General features: G+C 40.8%; 3 pseudogenes; all 3 read left to right on the top strand.

Annotated features, from left to right (window-relative positions):
* Positions 1-5,150: 5,150 nt before the first annotated feature.
* Positions 5,151-7,179, top strand: LOC122211219 (annotated as a pseudogene).
* Positions 7,180-12,296: 5,117 nt separating this feature from the next.
* LOC122210669 lies at positions 12,297-14,325 on the top strand (annotated as a pseudogene).
* Positions 14,326-19,440: 5,115 nt separating this feature from the next.
* On the top strand, positions 19,441-21,469 carry LOC122210510 (annotated as a pseudogene).
* The last annotated feature ends 717 nt before the right edge of the window (positions 21,470-22,186 follow it).

The raw sequence follows: 22,186 nt of genomic DNA, 5'->3' as shown, positions 1-22,186 counted from the left end.
CATAACCATAATGTCTTTCTCCATCAAGAAGTATTAGTAAAACAATTACATAACTTTGTCAGGGTTAAATTATAGGTTTAAGCCCTATGTACTTCCATGGCATACCCCTTCCAACTAGGTTTTCAAGATGCTACATCCCCCATCATAGAAGAGCTCCTACACTTCCATGATCACACACTAATAATTGTATTCCTAATTAGCTCCCTAGTCCTTTATATCATCTCACAAATACTAACAACCAAACTCACGCACACAAGCACAATGGATGCCCAAGATGTAGAAACCATCTGAACCATTTTACCAGCTATCATCTTAATTCTCATTGCCCTACCCTCCTTACGAATTCTCTATATAATAGACGAGATTAATAGCCCCTCTCTTACTGTAAAGACCATGGGACATCAATGGTATTGAAGCTATGAATACACTGACTATGAAGACCTAAGCTTTGACTCCTATATAATTCCCACTCAAGAGCTAAAGCCCGGAGAACTCCGACTATTAGAAGTTGATAACCGAGTAGTACTACCAACAGAAGTGACCATTCGCGTGTTAATCTCATCAGAAGACGTACTACACTCATGAGCCGTCCCATCCCTGGGCCTAAAAACTGATGCTATTCCAGGCCGACTAAGCCAAACAACCCTAATGGGTACACGACCTGGACTCTATTATTGTCAGTGCTCAGAGATCTGCGGCTCAAACCACAGTTTTATGCCCATTGTTCTTGAACTAGTCCCATTATCATATTTTTGAAAAATGATCTGCGTCTATACTGTAAATTCATTAAGAAGCTGAAAACTAGCGTTAACCTTTAGTAAGTTAAAAACTGGGAGTTTAAACCTCCCCTTAATGACATGCCACAGTTAGATACGTCAACCTGATTCATCACTATTATTTCAATAATTATAACACTGTTTATTATATTTCAACTAAAAATCTCAAAACACCTGTATCCTTTCAAGCCCGGAACCCAAATCTACAGCTGCACTAAAACAGCCCTAACCCTATGAGAAAAAAAGTGAACGAAAATCTAATTCACCTCTTTCACTACCCCAACAATAATAGGATTGCCTGTTGTCGTATTAATTATTATGTTCCCCAGCATTCTATTCCCCTCACCTAACCGACTAATTAATAACCGTTTAGTCTCCACTTCAACAGTGATTAGTACAACTAACATCAAAACAAATACTAGCCATTCACAATCACAAAGGACAAACTTGGGCCCTAATACTCATATCTCTCATTTTATTTATTGGATCAACAAACCTGTTAGGTCGACTGCCTCACTCATTTACTCCAACTACCCAATTATCAATAAACTTAGGAATAGCTATTCCCCTATGAGCCGGTACCGTAATCACCGGGTTTCGCCACAAAACTAAAGCGTCCCTGGCCCACTTTTCTACCACAAGGAACACCAATCCCCCTGATCCCTATGCTTGTAATTATTGAAACCATTAGCCTTTTTATCCAGCCCGTGGCTCTGGCCGTACGACTTACAGCTAACATGACTGCAGGCCACCTATTCATACACTTAATTGGAGGAGCTGCTCTGGCCCTAGCAAACATTAGTACCTCTGTTGCTTTAATTACCTTTAATTATCCTCATCCTACTGACAATCCTTGAATTTGCTGTGGCTCTAATCCAAGCCTACGTCTTTACCCTACTTGTAAGCCTGTGTCTACATGACAATACTTAATGACCCATCAAACCCACGCATACCATATGGTTAACCCCAGTCCATGGCCACTTACGGGAGCCCTTTCAGCCCTACTGATAACTTCAGGTCTGGCCATATGATTTCACTACAAGTCAATACTATTATTGACCCTAGGTATAACCACTAACCTACTGACTATATATCAATGGTGACGAGACATTATTCGGGAAAGCACATTCCAAGGTCACCACACACCCATCGTTCAAAAAGGTCTCGGTCTCCGTTATGGAATAATTCTCTTTATCACCTCAGAAGTATTCTTCTTCGCAGGCTTTGTCTGGGCCTTCTACCACTCAAGTCTAGCCCCAACTCCTGAATTGGGAGGATGCTGACCACCAACAGGTATTATTGCCCTAAACCCCCTAGAAGTCCCACTACTCAATACCTCCGTACTTCTAGCTTCCGGAGTGTCAATCACCTGAGCTCACCATAGTTTAATAGAAGGGAATCGAAAACACATACTCCAAGCACTATTTATTACAATCTCCCTAGGAGTCTACTTCACCCTCCTCCAAGCCTCCGAATACTATGAAACATCATTCACAATCTCAGACGGAGTCTACGGATCCACCTTCTTCATGGCTACAGGATTCCACGGACTACACGTAATTATCGGCTCTACCTTCCTAATTGTATGCTTCTTGCGCCAACGAAAAGATCACTTCACATCGAGCCACCACTTTGGATTTGAAGCCGCTGCTTGATATTGACATTTCCTAGACGTGGTTTGACTATTCCTATACGTTTCTATTTATTGATGAGGATCCTATTCCTTTAGTATTAACAAGTACAGTTGACTTCCAATCAACCAGTTTCGGTATAATCCGAAAGGGAATAATAAACGTAATACTCGCCCTGCTCACCAATACACTTCTAGCCACACTACTTGCACTCATCGCATTCTGACTACCCCAACTAAATATCTATGCAGAAAAAGCAAGTCCTTATGAATGTGGATTTGACCCCATAGGATCCGCCCGCCTGCCTTTCTCTATAAAATTTTTCTTAGTAGCGATTACATTCTTGCTATTTGACCTAGAAATTGCACTACTACTCCCTCTTCCTTGGGCCTCACAAACAAACAAATTATCAACCATACTTACCATAGCTCTTCTACTAATCTCTCTATTAGCCGCAAGCCTAGCCTACGAATGAACCCAAAAAGGACTAGAGTGAACTGAATATGATAATTAGTTTAAACTAAAACAAATGATTTCGACTCATTAGATTGTAGCTTACCCTATAATTATCAGATGTCCATAGTCTATATTAATATCTTCCTGGCTTTCATCATGTCACTTATAGGACTACTGATGTACCGATCCCACCTAATATCTTCCCTCCTATGTCTAGAAGGCATAATACTATCCCTATTTATCATGATAACCGTGGCAATTCTAAATAATCACTTCACACTAGCTAGCATGACTCCTATCATCCTGCTCGTATTTGCAGCCTGCGAGGCGGCACTGGGCTTATCCCTACTAGTAATGGTATCAAACACATATGGCACCGACTATGTACAAAACTTAAACCTCCTACAATGCTAAAAATTATTGTCCCTACTGCCATACTCATACCGATAACATGACTATCAAAACCCAACATAATCTGAATTAACTCAACTACCTATAGCCTTCTGATCAGCCTTATTAGCCTCTCCTATTTAAATCAACTAGGCGACAACAGCCTAAATCTCTCATTACTATTTTTCTCAGACTCACTCTCTGCACCTCGACTAGTATTAACAACATGACTCCTACCACTGATGCTCATGGCTAGTCAATCACACCTGTCAAAAGAGACCTTAGCCCGAAAAAAACTATACATCACAATACTTATTATCTTACAACTTCTCTTAATTATAACATTCACCGCCACAGAACTAATTATAGTCTACATTCTATTTGAAGCCACATTAATCCCCACCCTCATTATTATCACTCGATGGGGTAATCAAACGGAGCGACTAAACGCTGGCCTATACTTTCTATTCTACACCTTGGTAGGCTCACTACCCCTCCTAGTCGCACTACTATACATCCAAAACACAACAGGGACTTTAAATTTCCTAATCATTCAATCATTCAACCACCTTCCTATGAATCCGAGCATCTTACCCACGATTCCGATATGACCAATTAATACACCTCTTATGAAAAAGCTTTCTACCCCTTACCCTAGCCCTATGTATATGACACGTCTCCCTACCCATCAGTACAGCAAGCATTCCACCTCAAACATAAGAAATATGGCTGACAAAAGAGTTACTTTGATAGAGTAAAACTTAGAGGTTCAAACCCTCTTATTTCTAGAATTATAGGAATCGAACCTAATCCTAAGAATCCAAAAATCCAAAAATCTTCGTGCTACCAATATTACACCACATTCTAAAGTAAGGTCAGCTAAATAAGCTATCGGGCCCATACCCCGAAAATGTTGGTTTATACCCTTCCCATACTAATCAAACCCCCTAGTTTTATTATCATTATATCAACCGTTATTTCAGGAACTATAATCGTAATAACAGCCTCCCATTGACTTACAGTCTGAATCGGCCTCGAAATAAACCTATTAGCCATTATTCCCATCCTCATAAAAAAATAATAGGAATCATCATCAACCTACTGCATTCAGGACAATGAACTGTATCAAAAGATCTCAACCCCATAGCATCTATCATAATAACAACCGCCTTAGCAATAAAACTAGGACTAGCCCCATTCCACTTCTGAGTGCCCGAAGTTACACAAGGAATCTCCATATCCTCAGGCCTAATCCTACTCACATGACAAAAAATTGCTCCACTATCAATCCTATACCAAATCTCACCCACCATCAATCCCAACCTACTCCTAACAATAGCCATCATATCAGTTATAGTCGGAGGCTGAGGAGGACTTAACCAAACCCAACTACGAAAAATTATGGCATATTCCTCAATTGCCCACATAGGCTGAATAGCAGCCATCATAATATATAGCCCCACAATAATAATTTTAAACCTGACCATCTACATCATCATAACACTAACCACCTTCATATTATTCATACACAACTCCACCACAACAACATCCTCCCTATCACAAACATGAAACAAAACACCCCTAATCACCTCATTTATCCTAGTACTAATAGTGTCTCTAGGCGGCCTTCCTCCACTCTCCGGCTTCATCCCAAAATGAATAATCATTCAGGAACTAACGAAAAACGAAATAATTATAATACCCACACTACTAGCTATAACAGCACTACTTAACCTGTACTTCTACATACGACTAACGTATACCACTGCACTGACTATATTCCCCTCAAACAACTGTATAAAAATAAAATGACGATTCGAGTGCACAGAAAAAACAATCCTTTTACCCCCCCCCCCCCCCCGCCTTAGTTGTAATATCCACCATGCTACTACCACTCGCACCAATACTATCCATCCTAGATTAGAAGTTTAGGTTAAATTAGACCAAGAGCCTTCAAAGCTCTAAGTAAGCCCTAACAGACTTAACTTCTGCATACCAATTAATCCTAAGGACTGCAAGAATCTATCTTACATCAATTGATTGCAAATCAAACACTTTAATTAAGCTAAGCCCTTACTAGATTGGTGGGCCCCAACCCCACGAAATTTTAGTTAACAGCTAAATACCCTAGTCCACTGGCTTCAATCTACTTCTCCCGCCGTCTAGAAAAAAAAGGCGGGAGAAGCCCCGGCAGCGTCAAGCTGCTTCTTTGAATTTGCAATTCAATATGGCATTCACTGCAGGACTTGGTAAAAAGAGGACTGAACCTCTGTCTTTAGATTTACAGTCTAATGCTTACTCAGCCATTTTACCTATGTTCATAAACCGCTGACTATTGTCAACCAATCACAAAGATATTGGAACTCTTTACCTTCTATTTGGCGCCTGGGCCGGTATGGTAGGGACCGCTCTCAGTCTCTTAATCCGAGCCGAACTGGGTCAACCTGGCACGCTACTAGGGGACGACCAAATTTATAATGTAGTCGTCACCGCCCATGCCTTTGTAATAATCTTCTTTATAGTAATGCCTATTATGATTGGAGGATTCGGAAACTGATTGGTTCCACTAATAATTGGAGCCCCCGATATAGCATTCCCTCGAATGAATAATATGAGCTTCTGACTCCTTCCCCCGTCTTTCCTACTTTTGCTCGCATCATCTATGGTAGAGGCTGGAGCAGGGACTGGATGGACAGTATACCCACCTCTAGCCGGCAACCTAGCTCATGCAGGAGCATCCGTAGATCTAACTATTTTTTCACTACACCTAGCAGGTGTCTCCTCAATCTTAGGTGCTATTAATTTTATTACTACTATTATTAATATAAAACCCCCTGCTCTATCCCAATATCAAACACCCCTATTTGTCTGATCGGTTTTAATCACTGCTGTATTGCTACTTCTATCACTACCAGTTTTAGCAGCAGGCATCACTATACTGCTGACAGATCGAAATCTGAACACCACATTTTTTGACCCCGCCGGAGGAGGGGATCCTATCTTATATCAACACCTATTCTGATTTTTCGGTCACCCAGAAGTCTACATTTTAATTTTACCCGGGTTTGGAATAATTTCACATATTGTTACCTACTACTCAGGTAAAAAAGAACCTTTTGGCTACATGGGAATAGTCTGAGCTATAATATCAATTGGCTTTCTGGGCTTTATCGTATGAGCCCATCACATGTTTACTGTGGGGATAGATGTGGACACACGAGCATACTTTACATCAGCTACTATAATTATTGCTATTCCCACTGGGGTAAAAGTATTTAGCTGACTGGCCACTCTTCATGGAGGTAATATCAAATGGTCCCCTGCTATGCTATGAGCTCTGGGATTCATTTTCCTATTCACCGTAGGAGGCTTAACAGGAATTGTACTAGCAAATTCCTCATTAGATATTGTTCTTCACGACACATGCTACGTAGTAGCCCACTTCCACTATGTCTTGTCAATAGGAGCAGTATTTGCTCTCACAGGGAGGCTTCGTCCATTGGTTCCCCCTATTCGCAGGGTATACTCTCGATAATACTTGGGCAAAAATTCATTTTACGATTATGCTCGTAGGTGTCAATATAACGTTCTTCCCTCAGCACTTTCTAGGCCTGTCCGGAATGCCTCGACGTTATTCTGACTACCCAGACGCATATACAACTTGAAACACAATCTCCTCAATAGGCTCTTTTATTTCACTAACAGCAGTAATATGAATAGTTTTTATAGCGTGAGAAGCTTTTGCATCAAAGCGAGAAGTGGCCATAGTGGAACTAACCACAACTAATCTTGAATGGCTGCATGGATGTCCCCCTCCATATCACACATTTGAAGAGCCAACCTATGTGCTGTTAAAATAAGAAAGGAAGGAATCGAACCTCCTTAGACTGGTTTCAAGCCAACACCATAACCATTATGTCTTTCTCCATCAAGAAGTATTAGTAAAACAATTACATAACTTTGTCAGGGTTAAATTATAGGTTTAAGCCCTATGTACTTCCATGGCATACCCCTTCCAACTAGGTTTTCAAGATGCTACATCCCCCATCATAGAAGAGCTCCTACACTTCCATGATCACACACTAATAATTGTATTCCTAATTAGCTCCCTAGTCCTTTATATCATCTCACTAATACTAACAACCAAACTCACGCACACAAGCACAATGGATGCCCAAGAAGTAGAAACCATCTGAACCATTTTACCAGCTATCATCTTAATTCTCATTGCCCTACCCTCCTTACGAATTCTCTATATAATAGACGAGATTAATAGCCCCTCTCTTACTGTAAAGACCATGGGACATCAATGGTATTGAAGCTATGAATACACTGACTATGAAGACCTAAGCTTTGACTCCTATATAATTCCCACTCAAGAGCTAAAGCCCGGAGAACTCCGACTATTAGAAGTTGATAACCGAGTAGTACTACCAACAGAAGTGACCATTCGCGTGTTAATCTCATCAGAAGACGTACTACACTCATGAGCCGTCCCATCCCTGGGCCTAAAAACTGATGCTATTCCAGGCCGACTAAGCCAAACAACCCTAATGGGTACACGACCTGGACTCTATTATGGTCAGTGCTCAGAGATCTGCGGCTCAAACCACAGTTTTATGCCCATTGTTCTTGAACTAGTCCCATTATCATATTTTGAAAAATGATCTGCGTCTATACTGTAAATTCATTAAGAAGCTAAACTAGCGTTAACCTTTTAAGTTAAAAACTGGGAGTTTAAACCTCCCCTTAATGACATGCCACAGTTAGATACGTCAACCTGATTCATCACTATTATTTCAATAATTATAACACTGTTTATTATATTTCAACTAAAAATCTCAAAACACCTGTATCCTTCAAGCCCGGAACCCAAATCTACAGCTGCACTAAAACAGCCTAACCCTTGAGAAAAAAAGTGAACGAAAATCTATTCACCTCTTTCACTACCCCAACAATAATAGGATTGCCTGTTGTCGTATTAATTATTATGTTCCCCAGCATTCTATTCCCCTCACCTAACCGACTAATTAATAACCGTTTAGTCTCACTTCAACAGTGATTAGTACAACTAACATCAAAACAAATACTAGCCATTCACAATCACAAAGGACAAACTTGGGCCCTAATACTCATATCTCTCATTTTATTTATTGGATCAACAAACCTGTTAGGTCGACTGCCTCACTCATTTACTCCAACTACCCAATTATCAATAAACTTAGGAATAGCTATTCCCCTATGAGCCGGTACCGTAATCACCGGGTTTCGCCACAAAACTAAAGCGTCCCTGGCCCACTTTTCTACCACAAGGAACACCAATCCCCCTGATCCCTATGCTTGTAATTATTGAAACCATTAGCCTTTTTATCCAGCCCGTGGCTCTGGCCGTACGACTTACAGCTAACATGACTGCAGGCCACCTATTCATACACTTAATTGGAGGAGCTGCTCTGGCCCTAGCAAACATTAGTACCTCTGTTGCTTTAATTACCTTTATTATCCTCATCCTACTGACAATCCTTGAATTTGCTGTGGCTCTAATCCAAGCCTACGTCTTTACCCTACTTGTAAGCCTGTGTCTACATGACAATACTTAATGACCCATCAAACCCACGCATACCATATGGTTAACCCCAGTCCATGGCCACTTACGGGAGCCCTTTCAGCCCTACTGATAACTTCAGGTCTGGCCATATGATTTCACTACAAGTCAATACTATTATTGACCCTAGGTATAACCACTAACCTACTGACTATATATCAATGGTGACGAGACATTATTCGGGAAAGCACATTCCAAGGTCACCACACACCCATCGTTCAAAAAGGTCTCGGTCTCCGTTATGGAATAATTCTCTTTATCACCTCAGAAGTATTCTTCTTCGCAGGCTTTGTCTGGGCCTTCTACCACTCAAGTCTAGCCCCAACTCCTGAATTGGGAGGATGCTGACCACCAACAGGTATTATTGCCCTAAACCCCCTAGAAGTCCCACTACTCAATACCTCCGTACTTCTAGCTTCCGGAGTGTCAATCACCTGAGCTCACCATAGTTTAATAGAAGGGAATCGAAAACACATACTCCAAGCACTATTTATTACAATCTCCCTAGGAGTCTACTTCACCCTCCTCCAAGCCTCCGAATACTATGAAACATCATTCACAATCTCAGACGGAGTCTACGGATCCACCTTCTTCATGGCTACAGGATTCCACGGACTACACGTAATTATCGGCTCTACCTTCCTAATTGTATGCTTCTTGCGCCAACGAAAAGATCACTTCACATCGAGCCACCACTTTGGATTTGAAGCCGCTGCTTGATATTGACATTTCCTAGACGTGGTTTGACTATTCCTATACGTTTCTATTTATTGATGAGGATCCTATTCCTTTAGTATTAACAAGTACAGTTGACTTCCAATCAACCAGTTTCGGTATAATCCGAAAGGGAATAATAAACGTAATACTCGCCCTGCTCACCAATACACTTCTAGCCACACTACTTGCACTCATCGCATTCTGACTACCCCAACTAAATATCTATGCAGAAAAAGCAAGTCCTTATGAATGTGGATTTGACCCCATAGGATCCGCCCGCCTGCCTTTCTCTATAAAATTTTTCTTAGTAGCGATTACATTCTTGCTATTTGACCTAGAAATTGCACTACTACTCCCTCTTCCTTGGGCCTCACAAACAAACAAATTATCAACCATACTTACCATAGCTCTTCTACTAATCTCTCTATTAGCCGCAAGCCTAGCCTACGAATGAACCCAAAAAGGACTAGAGTGAACTGAATATGATAATTAGTTTAAACTAAAACAAATGATTTCGACTCATTAGATTGTAGCTTACCCTATAATTATCAGATGTCCATAGTCTATATTAATATCTTCCTGGCTTTCATCATGTCACTTATAGGACTACTGATGTACCGATCCCACCTAATATCTTCCCTCCTATGTCTAGAAGGCATAATACTATCCCTATTTATCATGATAACCGTGGCAATTCTAAATAATCACTTCACACTAGCTAGCATGACTCCTATCATCCTGCTCGTATTTGCAGCCTGCGAGGCGGCACTGGGCTTATCCCTACTAGTAATGGTATCAAACACATATGGCACCGACTATGTACAAAACTTAAACCTCCTACAATGCTAAAAATTATTGTCCCTACTGCCATACTCATACCGATAACATGACTATCAAAACCCAACATAATCTGAATTAACTCAACTACCTATAGCCTTCTGATCAGCCTTATTAGCCTCTCCTATTTAAATCAACTAGGCGACAACAGCCTAAATCTCTCATTACTATTTTTCTCAGACTCACTCTCTGCACCTCGACTAGTATTAACAACATGACTCCTACCACTGATGCTCATGGCTAGTCAATCACACCTGTCAAAAGAGACCTTAGCCCGAAAAAAACTATACATCACAATACTTATTATCTTACAACTTCTCTTAATTATAACATTCACCGCCACAGAACTAATTATAGTCTACATTCTATTTGAAGCCACATTAATCCCCACCCTCATTATTATCACTCGATGGGGTAATCAAACGGAGCGACTAAACGCTGGCCTATACTTTCTATTCTACACCTTGGTAGGCTCACTACCCCTCCTAGTCGCACTACTATACATCCAAAACACAACAGGGACTTTAAATTTCCTAATCATTCAATCATTCAACCACCTTCCTATGAATCCGAGCATCTTACCCACGATTCCGATATGACCAATTAATACACCTCTTATGAAAAAGCTTTCTACCCCTTACCCTAGCCCTATGTATATGACACGTCTCCCTACCCATCAGTACAGCAAGCATTCCACCTCAAACATAAGAAATATGGCTGACAAAAGAGTTACTTTGATAGAGTAAAACTTAGAGGTTCAAACCCTCTTATTTCTAGAATTATAGGAATCGAACCTAATCCTAAGAATCCAAAAATCCAAAAATCTTCGTGCTACCAATATTACACCACATTCTAAAGTAAGGTCAGCTAAATAAGCTATCGGGCCCATACCCCGAAAATGTTGGTTTATACCCTTCCCATACTAATCAAACCCCCTAGTTTTATTATCATTATATCAACCGTTATTTCAGGAACTATAATCGTAATAACAGCCTCCCATTGACTTACAGTCTGAATCGGCCTCGAAATAAACCTATTAGCCATTATTCCCATCCTCATAAAAAAATAATAGGAATCATCATCAACCTACTGCATTCAGGACAATGAACTGTATCAAAAGATCTCAACCCCATAGCATCTATCATAATAACAACCGCCTTAGCAATAAAACTAGGACTAGCCCCATTCCACTTCTGAGTGCCCGAAGTTACACAAGGAATCTCCATATCCTCAGGCCTAATCCTACTCACATGACAAAAAATTGCTCCACTATCAATCCTATACCAAATCTCACCCACCATCAATCCCAACCTACTCCTAACAATAGCCATCATATCAGTTATAGTCGGAGGCTGAGGAGGACTTAACCAAACCCAACTACGAAAAATTATGGCATATTCCTCAATTGCCCACATAGGCTGAATAGCAGCCATCATAATATATAGCCCCACAATAATAATTTTAAACCTGACCATCTACATCATCATAACACTAACCACCTTCATATTATTCATACACAACTCCACCACAACAACATCCTCCCTATCACAAACATGAAACAAAACACCCCTAATCACCTCATTTATCCTAGTACTAATAGTGTCTCTAGGCGGCCTTCCTCCACTCTCCGGCTTCATCCCAAAATGAATAATCATTCAGGAACTAACGAAAAACGAAATAATTATAATACCCACACTACTAGCTATAACAGCACTACTTAACCTGTACTTCTACATACGACTAACGTATACCACTGCACTGACTATATTCCCCTCAAACAACTGTATAAAAATAAAATGACGATTCGAGTGCACAGAAAAAACAATCCTTTTACCCCCCCCCCCCCCCGCCTTAGTTGTAATATCCACCATGCTACTACCACTCGCACCAATACTATCCATCCTAGATTAGAAGTTTAGGTTAAATTAGACCAAGAGCCTTCAAAGCTCTAAGTAAGCCCTAACAGACTTAACTTCTGCATACCAATTAATCCTAAGGACTGCAAGAATCTATCTTACATCAATTGATTGCAAATCAAACACTTTAATTAAGCTAAGCCCTTACTAGATTGGTGGGCCCCAACCCCACGAAATTTTAGTTAACAGCTAAATACCCTAGTCCACTGGCTTCAATCTACTTCTCCCGCCGTCTAGAAAAAAAAGGCGGGAGAAGCCCCGGCAGCGTCAAGCTGCTTCTTTGAATTTGCAATTCAATATGGCATTCACTGCAGGACTTGGTAAAAAGAGGACTGAACCTCTGTCTTTAGATTTACAGTCTAATGCTTACTCAGCCATTTTACCTATGTTCATAAACCGCTGACTATTGTCAACCAATCACAAAGATATTGGAACTCTTTACCTTCTATTTGGCGCCTGGGCCGGTATGGTAGGGACCGCTCTCAGTCTCTTAATCCGAGCCGAACTGGGTCAACCTGGCACGCTACTAGGGGACGACCAAATTTATAATGTAGTCGTCACCGCCCATGCCTTTGTAATAATCTTCTTTATAGTAATGCCTATTATGATTGGAGGATTCGGAAACTGATTGGTTCCACTAATAATTGGAGCCCCCGATATAGCATTCCCTCGAATGAATAATATGAGCTTCTGACTCCTTCCCCCGTCTTTCCTACTTTTGCTCGCATCATCTATGGTAGAGGCTGGAGCAGGGACTGGATGGACAGTATACCCACCTCTAGCCGGCAACCTAGCTCATGCAGGAGCATCCGTAGATCTAACTATTTTTTCACTACACCTAGCAGGTGTCTCCTCAATCTTAGGTGCTATTAATTTTATTACTACTATTATTAATATAAAACCCCCTGCTCTATCCCAATATCAAACACCCCTATTTGTCTGATCGGTTTTAATCACTGCTGTATTGCTACTTCTATCACTACCAGTTTTAGCAGCAGGCATCACTATACTGCTGACAGATCGAAATCTGAACACCACATTTTTTGACCCCGCCGGAGGAGGGGATCCTATCTTATATCAACACCTATTCTGATTTTTCGGTCACCCAGAAGTCTACATTTTAATTTTACCCGGGTTTGGAATAATTTCACATATTGTTACCTACTACTCAGGTAAAAAAGAACCTTTTGGCTACATGGGAATAGTCTGAGCTATAATATCAATTGGCTTTCTGGGCTTTATCGTATGAGCCCATCACATGTTTACTGTGGGGATAGATGTGGACACACGAGCATACTTTACATCAGCTACTATAATTATTGCTATTCCCACTGGGGTAAAAGTATTTAGCTGACTGGCCACTCTTCATGGAGGTAATATCAAATGGTCCCCTGCTATGCTATGAGCTCTGGGATTCATTTTCCTATTCACCGTAGGAGGCTTAACAGGAATTGTACTAGCAAATTCCTCATTAGATATTGTTCTTCACGACACATGCTACGTAGTAGCCCACTTCCACTATGTCTTGTCAATAGGAGCAGTATTTGCTCTCACAGGGAGGCTTCGTCCATTGGTTCCCCCTATTCGCAGGGTATACTCTCGATAATACTTGGGCAAAAATTCATTTTACGATTATGCTCGTAGGTGTCAATATAACGTTCTTCCCTCAGCACTTTCTAGGCCTGTCCGGAATGCCTCGACGTTATTCTGACTACCCAGACGCATATACAACTTGAAACACAATCTCCTCAATAGGCTCTTTTATTTCACTAACAGCAGTAATATGAATAGTTTTTATAGCGTGAGAAGCTTTTGCATCAAAGCGAGAAGTGGCCATAGTGGAACTAACCACAACTAATCTTGAATGGCTGCATGGATGTCCCCCTCCATATCACACATTTGAAGAGCCAACCTATGTGCTGTTAAAATAAGAAAGGAAGGAATCGAACCTCCTTAGACTGGTTTCAAGCCAACACCATAACCATTATGTCTTTCTCCATCAAGAAGTATTAGTAAAACAATTACATAACTTTGTCAGGGTTAAATTATAGGTTTAAGCCCTATGTACTTCCATGGCATACCCCTTCCAACTAGGTTTTCAAGATGCTACATCCCCCATCATAGAAGAGCTCCTACACTTCCATGATCACACACTAATAATTGTATTCCTAATTAGCTCCCTAGTCCTTTATATCATCTCACTAATACTAACAACCAAACTCACGCACACAAGCACAATGGATGCCCAAGAAGTAGAAACCATCTGAACCATTTTACCAGCTATCATCTTAATTCTCATTGCCCTACCCTCCTTACGAATTCTCTATATAATAGACGAGATTAATAGCCCCTCTCTTACTGTAAAGACCATGGGACATCAATGGTATTGAAGCTATGAATACACTGACTATGAAGACCTAAGCTTTGACTCCTATATAATTCCCACTCAAGAGCTAAAGCCCGGAGAACTCCGACTATTAGAAGTTGATAACCGAGTAGTACTACCAACAGAAGTGACCATTCGCGTGTTAATCTCATCAGAAGACGTACTACACTCATGAGCCGTCCCATCCCTGGGCCTAAAAACTGATGCTATTCCAGGCCGACTAAGCCAAACAACCCTAATGGGTACACGACCTGGACTCTATTATGGTCAGTGCTCAGAGATCTGCGGCTCAAACCACAGTTTTATGCCCATTGTTCTTGAACTAGTCCCATTATCATATTTTGAAAAATGATCTGCGTCTATACTGTAAATTCATTAAGAAGCTAAACTAGCGTTAACCTTTTAAGTTAAAAACTGGGAGTTTAAACCTCCCCTTAATGACATGCCACAGTTAGATACGTCAACCTGATTCATCACTATTATTTCAATAATTATAACACTGTTTATTATATTTCAACTAAAAATCTCAAAACACCTGTATCCTTCAAGCCCGGAACCCAAATCTACAGCTGCACTAAAACAGCCTAACCCTTGAGAAAAAAAGTGAACGAAAATCTATTCACCTCTTTCACTACCCCAACAATAATAGGATTGCCTGTTGTCGTATTAATTATTATGTTCCCCAGCATTCTATTCCCCTCACCTAACCGACTAATTAATAACCGTTTAGTCTCACTTCAACAGTGATTAGTACAACTAACATCAAAACAAATACTAGCCATTCACAATCACAAAGGACAAACTTGGGCCCTAATACTCATATCTCTCATTTTATTTATTGGATCAACAAACCTGTTAGGTCGACTGCCTCACTCATTTACTCCAACTACCCAATTATCAATAAACTTAGGAATAGCTATTCCCCTATGAGCCGGTACCGTAATCACCGGGTTTCGCCACAAAACTAAAGCGTCCCTGGCCCACTTTTCTACCACAAGGAACACCAATCCCCCTGATCCCTATGCTTGTAATTATTGAAACCATTAGCCTTTTTATCCAGCCCGTGGCTCTGGCCGTACGACTTACAGCTAACATTACTGCAGGCCACCTATTCATACACTTAATTGGAGGAGCTGCTCTGGCCCTAGCAAACATTAGTACCTCTGTTGCTTTAATTACCTTTATTATCCTCATCCTACTGACAATCCTTGAATTTGCTGTGGCTCTAATCCAAGCCTACGTCTTTACCCTACTTGTAAGCCTGTGTCTACATGACAATACTTAATGACCCATCAAACCCACGCATACCATATGGTTAACCCCAGTCCATGGCCACTTACGGGAGCCCTTTCAGCCCTACTGATAACTTCAGGTCTGGCCATATGATTTCACTACAAGTCAATACTATTATTGACCCTAGGTATAACCACTAACCTACTGACTATATATCAATGGTGACGAGACATTATTCGGGAAAGCACATTCCAAGGTCACCACACACCCATCGTTCAAAAAGGTCTCGGTCTCCGTTATGGAATAATTCTCTTTATCACCTCAGAAGTATTCTTCTTCGCAGGCTTTGTCTGGGCCTTCTACCACTCAAGTCTAGCCCCAACTCCTGAATTGGGAGGATGCTGACCACCAACAGGTATTATTGCCCTAAACCCCCTAGAAGTCCCACTACTCAATACCTCCGTACTTCTAGCTTCCGGAGTGTCAATCACCTGAGCTCACCATAGTTTAATAGAAGGGAATCGAAAACACATACTCCAAGCACTATTTATTACAATCTCCCTAGGAGTCTACTTCACCCTCCTCCAAGCCTCCGAATACTATGAAACATCATTCACAATCTCAGACGGAGTCTACGGATCCACCTTCTTCATGGCTACAGGATTCCACGGACTACACGTAATTATCGGCTCTACCTTCCTAATTGTATGCTTCTTGCGCCAACGAAAAGATCACTTCACATCGAGCCACCACTTTGGATTTGAAGCCGCTGCTTGATATTGACATTTCCTAGACGTGGTTTGACTATTCCTATACGTTTCTATTTATTGATGAGGATCCTATTCCTTTAGTATTAACAAGTACAGTTGACTTCCAATCAACCAGTTTCGGTATAATCCGAAAGGGAATAATAAACGTAATACTCGCCCTGCTCACCAATACACTTCTAGCCACACTACTTGCACTCATCGCATTCTGACTACCCCAACTAAATATCTATGCAGAAAAAGCAAGTCCTTATGAATGTGGATTTGACCCCATAGGATCCGCCCGCCTGCCTTTCTCTATAAAATTTTTCTTAGTAGCGATTACATTCTTGCTATTTGACCTAGAAATTGCACTACTACTCCCTCTTCCTTGGGCCTCACAAACAAACAAATTATCAACCATACTTACCATAGCTCTTCTACTAATCTCTCTATTAGCCGCAAGCCTAGCCTACGAATGAACCCAAAAAGGACTAGAGTGAACTGAATATGATAATTAGTTTAAACTAAAACAAATGATTTCGACTCATTAGATTGTAGCTTACCCTATAATTATCAGATGTCCATAGTCTATATTAATATCTTCCTGGCTTTCATCATGTCACTTATAGGACTACTGATGTACCGATCCCACCTAATATCTTCCCTCCTATGTCTAGAAGGCATAATACTATCCCTATTTATCATGATAACCGTGGCAATTCTAAATAATCACTTCACACTAGCTAGCATGACTCCTATCATCCTGCTCGTATTTGCAGCCTGCGAGGCGGCACTGGGCTTATCCCTACTAGTAATGGTATCAAACACATATGGCACCGACTATGTACAAAACTTAAACCTCCTACAATGCTAAAAATTATTGTCCCTACTGCCATACTCATACCGATAACATGACTATCAAAACCCAACATAATCTGAATTAACTCAACTACCTATAGCCTTCTGATCAGCCTTATTAGCCTCTCCTATTTAAATCAACTAGGCGACAACAGCCTAAATCTCTCATTACTATTTTTCTCAGACTCACTCTCTGCACCTCGACTAGTATTAACAACATGACTCCTACCACTGATGCTCATGGCTAGTCAATCACACCTGTCAAAAGAGACCTTAGCCCGAAAAAAACTATACATCACAATACTTATTATCTTACAACTTCTCTTAATTATAACATTCACCGCCACAGAACTAATTATAGTCTACATTCTATTTGAAGCCACATTAATCCCCACCCTCATTATTATCACTCGATGGGGTAATCAAACGGAGCGACTAAACGCTGGCCTATACTTTCTATTCTACACCTTGGTAGGCTCACTACCCCTCCTAGTCGCACTACTATACATCCAAAACACAACAGGGACTTTAAATTTCCTAATCATTCAATCATTCAACCACCTTCCTATGAATCCGAGCATCTTACCCACGATTCCGATATGACCAATTAATACACCTCTTATGAAAAAGCTTTCTACCCCTTACCCTAGCCCTATGTATATGACACGTCTCCCTACCCATCAGTACAGCAAGCATTCCACCTCAAACATAAGAAATATGGCTGACAAAAGAGTTACTTTGATAGAGTAAAACTTAGAGGTTCAAACCCTCTTATTTCTAGAATTATAGGAATCGAACCTAATCCTAAGAATCCAAAAATCCAAAAATCTTCGTGCTACCAATATTACACCACATTCTAAAGTAAGGTCAGCTAAATAAGCTATCGGGCCCATACCCCGAAAATGTTGGTTTATACCCTTCCCATACTAATCAAGCCCCCTAGTTTTATTATCATTATATCAACCGTTATTTCAGGAACTATAATCGTAATAACAGCCTCCCATTGACTTACAGTCTGAATCGGCCTCGAAATAAACCTATTAGCCATTATTCCCATCCTCATAAAAAAATAATAGGAATCATCATCAACCTACTGCATTCAGGACAATGAACTGTATCAAAAGATCTCAACCCCATAGCATCTATCATAATAACAACCGCCTTAGCAATAAAACTAGGACTAGCCCCATTCCACTTCTGAGTGCCCGAAGTTACACAAGGAATCTCCATATCCTCAGGCCTAATCCTACTCACATGACAAAAAATTGCTCCACTATCAATCCTATACCAAATCTCACCCACCATCAATCCCAACCTACTCCTAACAATAGCCATCATATCAGTTATAGTCGGAGGCTGAGGAGGACTTAACCAAACCCAACTACGAAAAATTATGGCATATTCCTCAATTGCCCACATAGGCTGAATAGCAGCCATCATAATATATAGCCCCACAATAATAATTTTAAACCTGACCATCTACATCATCATAACACTAACCACCTTCATATTATTCATACACAACTCCACCACAACAACATCCTCCCTATCACAAACATGAAACAAAACACCCCTAATCACCTCATTTATCCTAGTACTAATAGTGTCTCTAGGCGGCCTTCCTCCACTCTCCGGCTTCATCCCAAAATGAATAATCATTCAGGAACTAACGAAAAACGAAATAATTATAATACCCACACTACTAGCTATAACAGCACTACTTAACCTGTACTTCTACATACGACTAACGTATACCACTGCACTGACTATATTCCCCTCAAACAACTGTATAAAAATAAAATGACGATTCGAGTGCACAGAAAAAACAATCCTTTTACCCCCCCCCCCCCGCCTTAGTTGTAATATCCACCATGCTACTACCACTCGCACCAATACTATCCATCCTAGATTAGAAGTTTAGGTTAAATTAGACCAAGAGCCTTCAAAGCTCTAAGTAAGCCCTAACAGACTTAACTTCTGCATACCAATTAATCCTAAGGACTGCAAGAATCTATCTTACATCAATTGATTGCAAATCAAACACTTTAATTAAGCTAAGCCCTTACTAGATTGGTGGGCCCCAACCCCACGAAATTTTAGTTAACAGCTAAATACCCTAGTCCACTGGCTTCAATCTACTTCTCCCGCCGTCTAGAAAAAAAAGGCGGGAGAAGCCCCGGCAGCGTCAAGCTGCTTCTTTGAATTTGCAATTCAATATGGCATTCACTGCAGGACTTGGTAAAAAGAGGACTGAACCTCTGTCTTTAGATTTACAGTCTAATGCTTACTCAACCATTTTACCTATGTTCATAAACCGCTGACTATTTTCAACCAATCACAAAGATATTGGAACTCTTTACCTTCTATTTGGCGCCTGGGCCGGTATGGTAGGGACCGCTCTCAGTCTCTTAATCCGAGCCGAACTGGGTCAACCTGGCACGCTACTAGGGGACGACCAAATTTATAATGTAGTCGTCACCGCCCATGCCTTTGTAATAATCTTCTTTATAGTAATGCCTATTATGATTGGAGGATTCGGAAACTGATTGGTTCCACTAATAATTGGAGCCCCCGATATAGCATTCCCTCGAATGAATAATATGAGCTTCTGACTCCTTCCCCCGTCTTTCCTACTTTTGCTCGCATCATCTATGGTAGAGGCTGGAGCAGGGACTGGATGGACAGTATACCCACCTCTAGCCGGCAACCTAGCTCATGCAGGAGCATCCGTAGATCTAACTATTTTTTCACTACACCTAGCAGGTGTCTCCTCAATCTTAGGTGCTATTAATTTTATTACTACTATTATTAATATAAAACCCCCTGCTCTATCCCAATATCAAACACCCCTATTTGTCTGATCGGTTTTAATCACTGCTGTATTGCTACTTCTATCACTACCAGTTTTAGCAGCAGGCATCACTATACTACTGACAGATCGAAATCTGAACACCACATTTTTTGACCCCGCCGGAGGAGGGGATCCTATCTTATATCAACACCTATTCTGATTTTTCGGTCACCCAGAAGTCTACATTTTAATTTTACCCGGGTTTGGAATAATTTCACATATTGTTACCTACTACTCAGGTAAAAAAGAACCTTTTGGCTACATGGGAATAGTCTGAGCTATAATATCAATTGGCTTTCTGGGCTTTATCGTATGAGCCCATCACATGTTTACTGTGGGGATAGATGTGGACACACGAGCATACTTTACATCAGCTACTATAATTATTGCTATTCCCACTGGGGTAAAAGTATTTAGCTGACTGGCCACTCTTCATGGAGGTAATATCAAATGGTCCCCTGCTATGCTATGAGCTCTGGGATTCATTTTCCTATTCACCGTAGGAGGCTTAACAGGAATTGTACTAGCAAATTCCTCATTAGATATTGTTCTTCACGACACATGCTACGTAGTAGCCCACTTCCACTATGTCTTGTCAATAGGAGCAGTATTTGCTCTCACAGGGAGGCTTCGTCCATTGGTTCCCCCTATTCGCAGGGTATACTCTCGATAATACTTGGGCAAAAATTCATTTTACGATTATGCTCGTAGGTGTCAATATAACGTTCTTCCCTCAGCACTTTCTAGGCCTGTCCGGAATGCCTCGACGTTATTCTGACTACCCAGACGCATATACAACTTGAAACACAACCTCCTCAATAGGCTCTTTTATTTCACTAACAGCAGTAATATGAATAGTTTTTATAGCGTGAGAAGCTTTTGCATCAAAGCGAGAAGTGGCCATAGTGGAACTAACCACAACTAATCTTGAATGGCTGCATGGATGTCCCCCTCCATATCACACATTTGAAGAGCCAACCTATGTGCTGTTAAAATAAGAAAGGAAGGAATCGAACCTCCTTAGACTGGTTTCAAGCCAACACCATAACCATTATGTCTTTCTCCATCAAGAAGTATTAGTAAAACAATTACATAACTTTGTCAGGGTTAAATTATAGGTTTAAGCCCTATGTACTTCCATGGCATACCCCTTCCAACTAGGTTTTCAAGATGCTACATCCCCCATCATAGAAGAGCTCCTACACTTCCATGATCACACACTAATAATTGTATTCCTAATTAGCTCCCTAGTCCTTTATATCATCTCACTAATACTAACAACCAAACTCACGCACACAAGCACAATGGATGCCCAAGAAGTAGAAACCATCTGAACCATTTTACCAGCTATCATCTTAATTCTCATTGCCCTACCCTCCTTACGAATTCTCTATATAATAGACGAGATTAATAGCCCCTCTCTTACTGTAAAGACCATGGGACATCAATGGTATTGAAGCTATGAATACACTGACTATGAAGACCTAAGCTTTGACTCCTATATAATTCCCACTCAAGAGCTAAAGCCCGGAGAACTCCGACTATTAGAAGTTGATAACCGAGTAGTACTACCAATAGAAGTGACCATTCGCGTGTTAATCTCATCAGAAGACGTACTACACTCATGAGCCGTCCCATCCCTGGGCCTAAAAACTGATGCTATTCCAGGCCGACTAAGCCAAACAACCCTAATGGGTACACGACCTGGACTCTATTATGGTCAGTGCTCAGAGATCTGCGGCTCAAACCACAGTTTTATGCCCATTGTTCTTGAACTAGTC

This window comes from Panthera leo, chromosome F2 (assembly GCF_018350215.1).
Source record: "Panthera leo isolate Ple1 chromosome F2, P.leo_Ple1_pat1.1, whole genome shotgun sequence".
NCBI lineage: Eukaryota > Metazoa > Chordata > Mammalia > Carnivora > Felidae > Panthera > Panthera leo.
The sequence above is the reverse complement of the archived record's forward strand: the minus strand, read 5'-3'. Positions and strand labels throughout refer to the sequence as shown.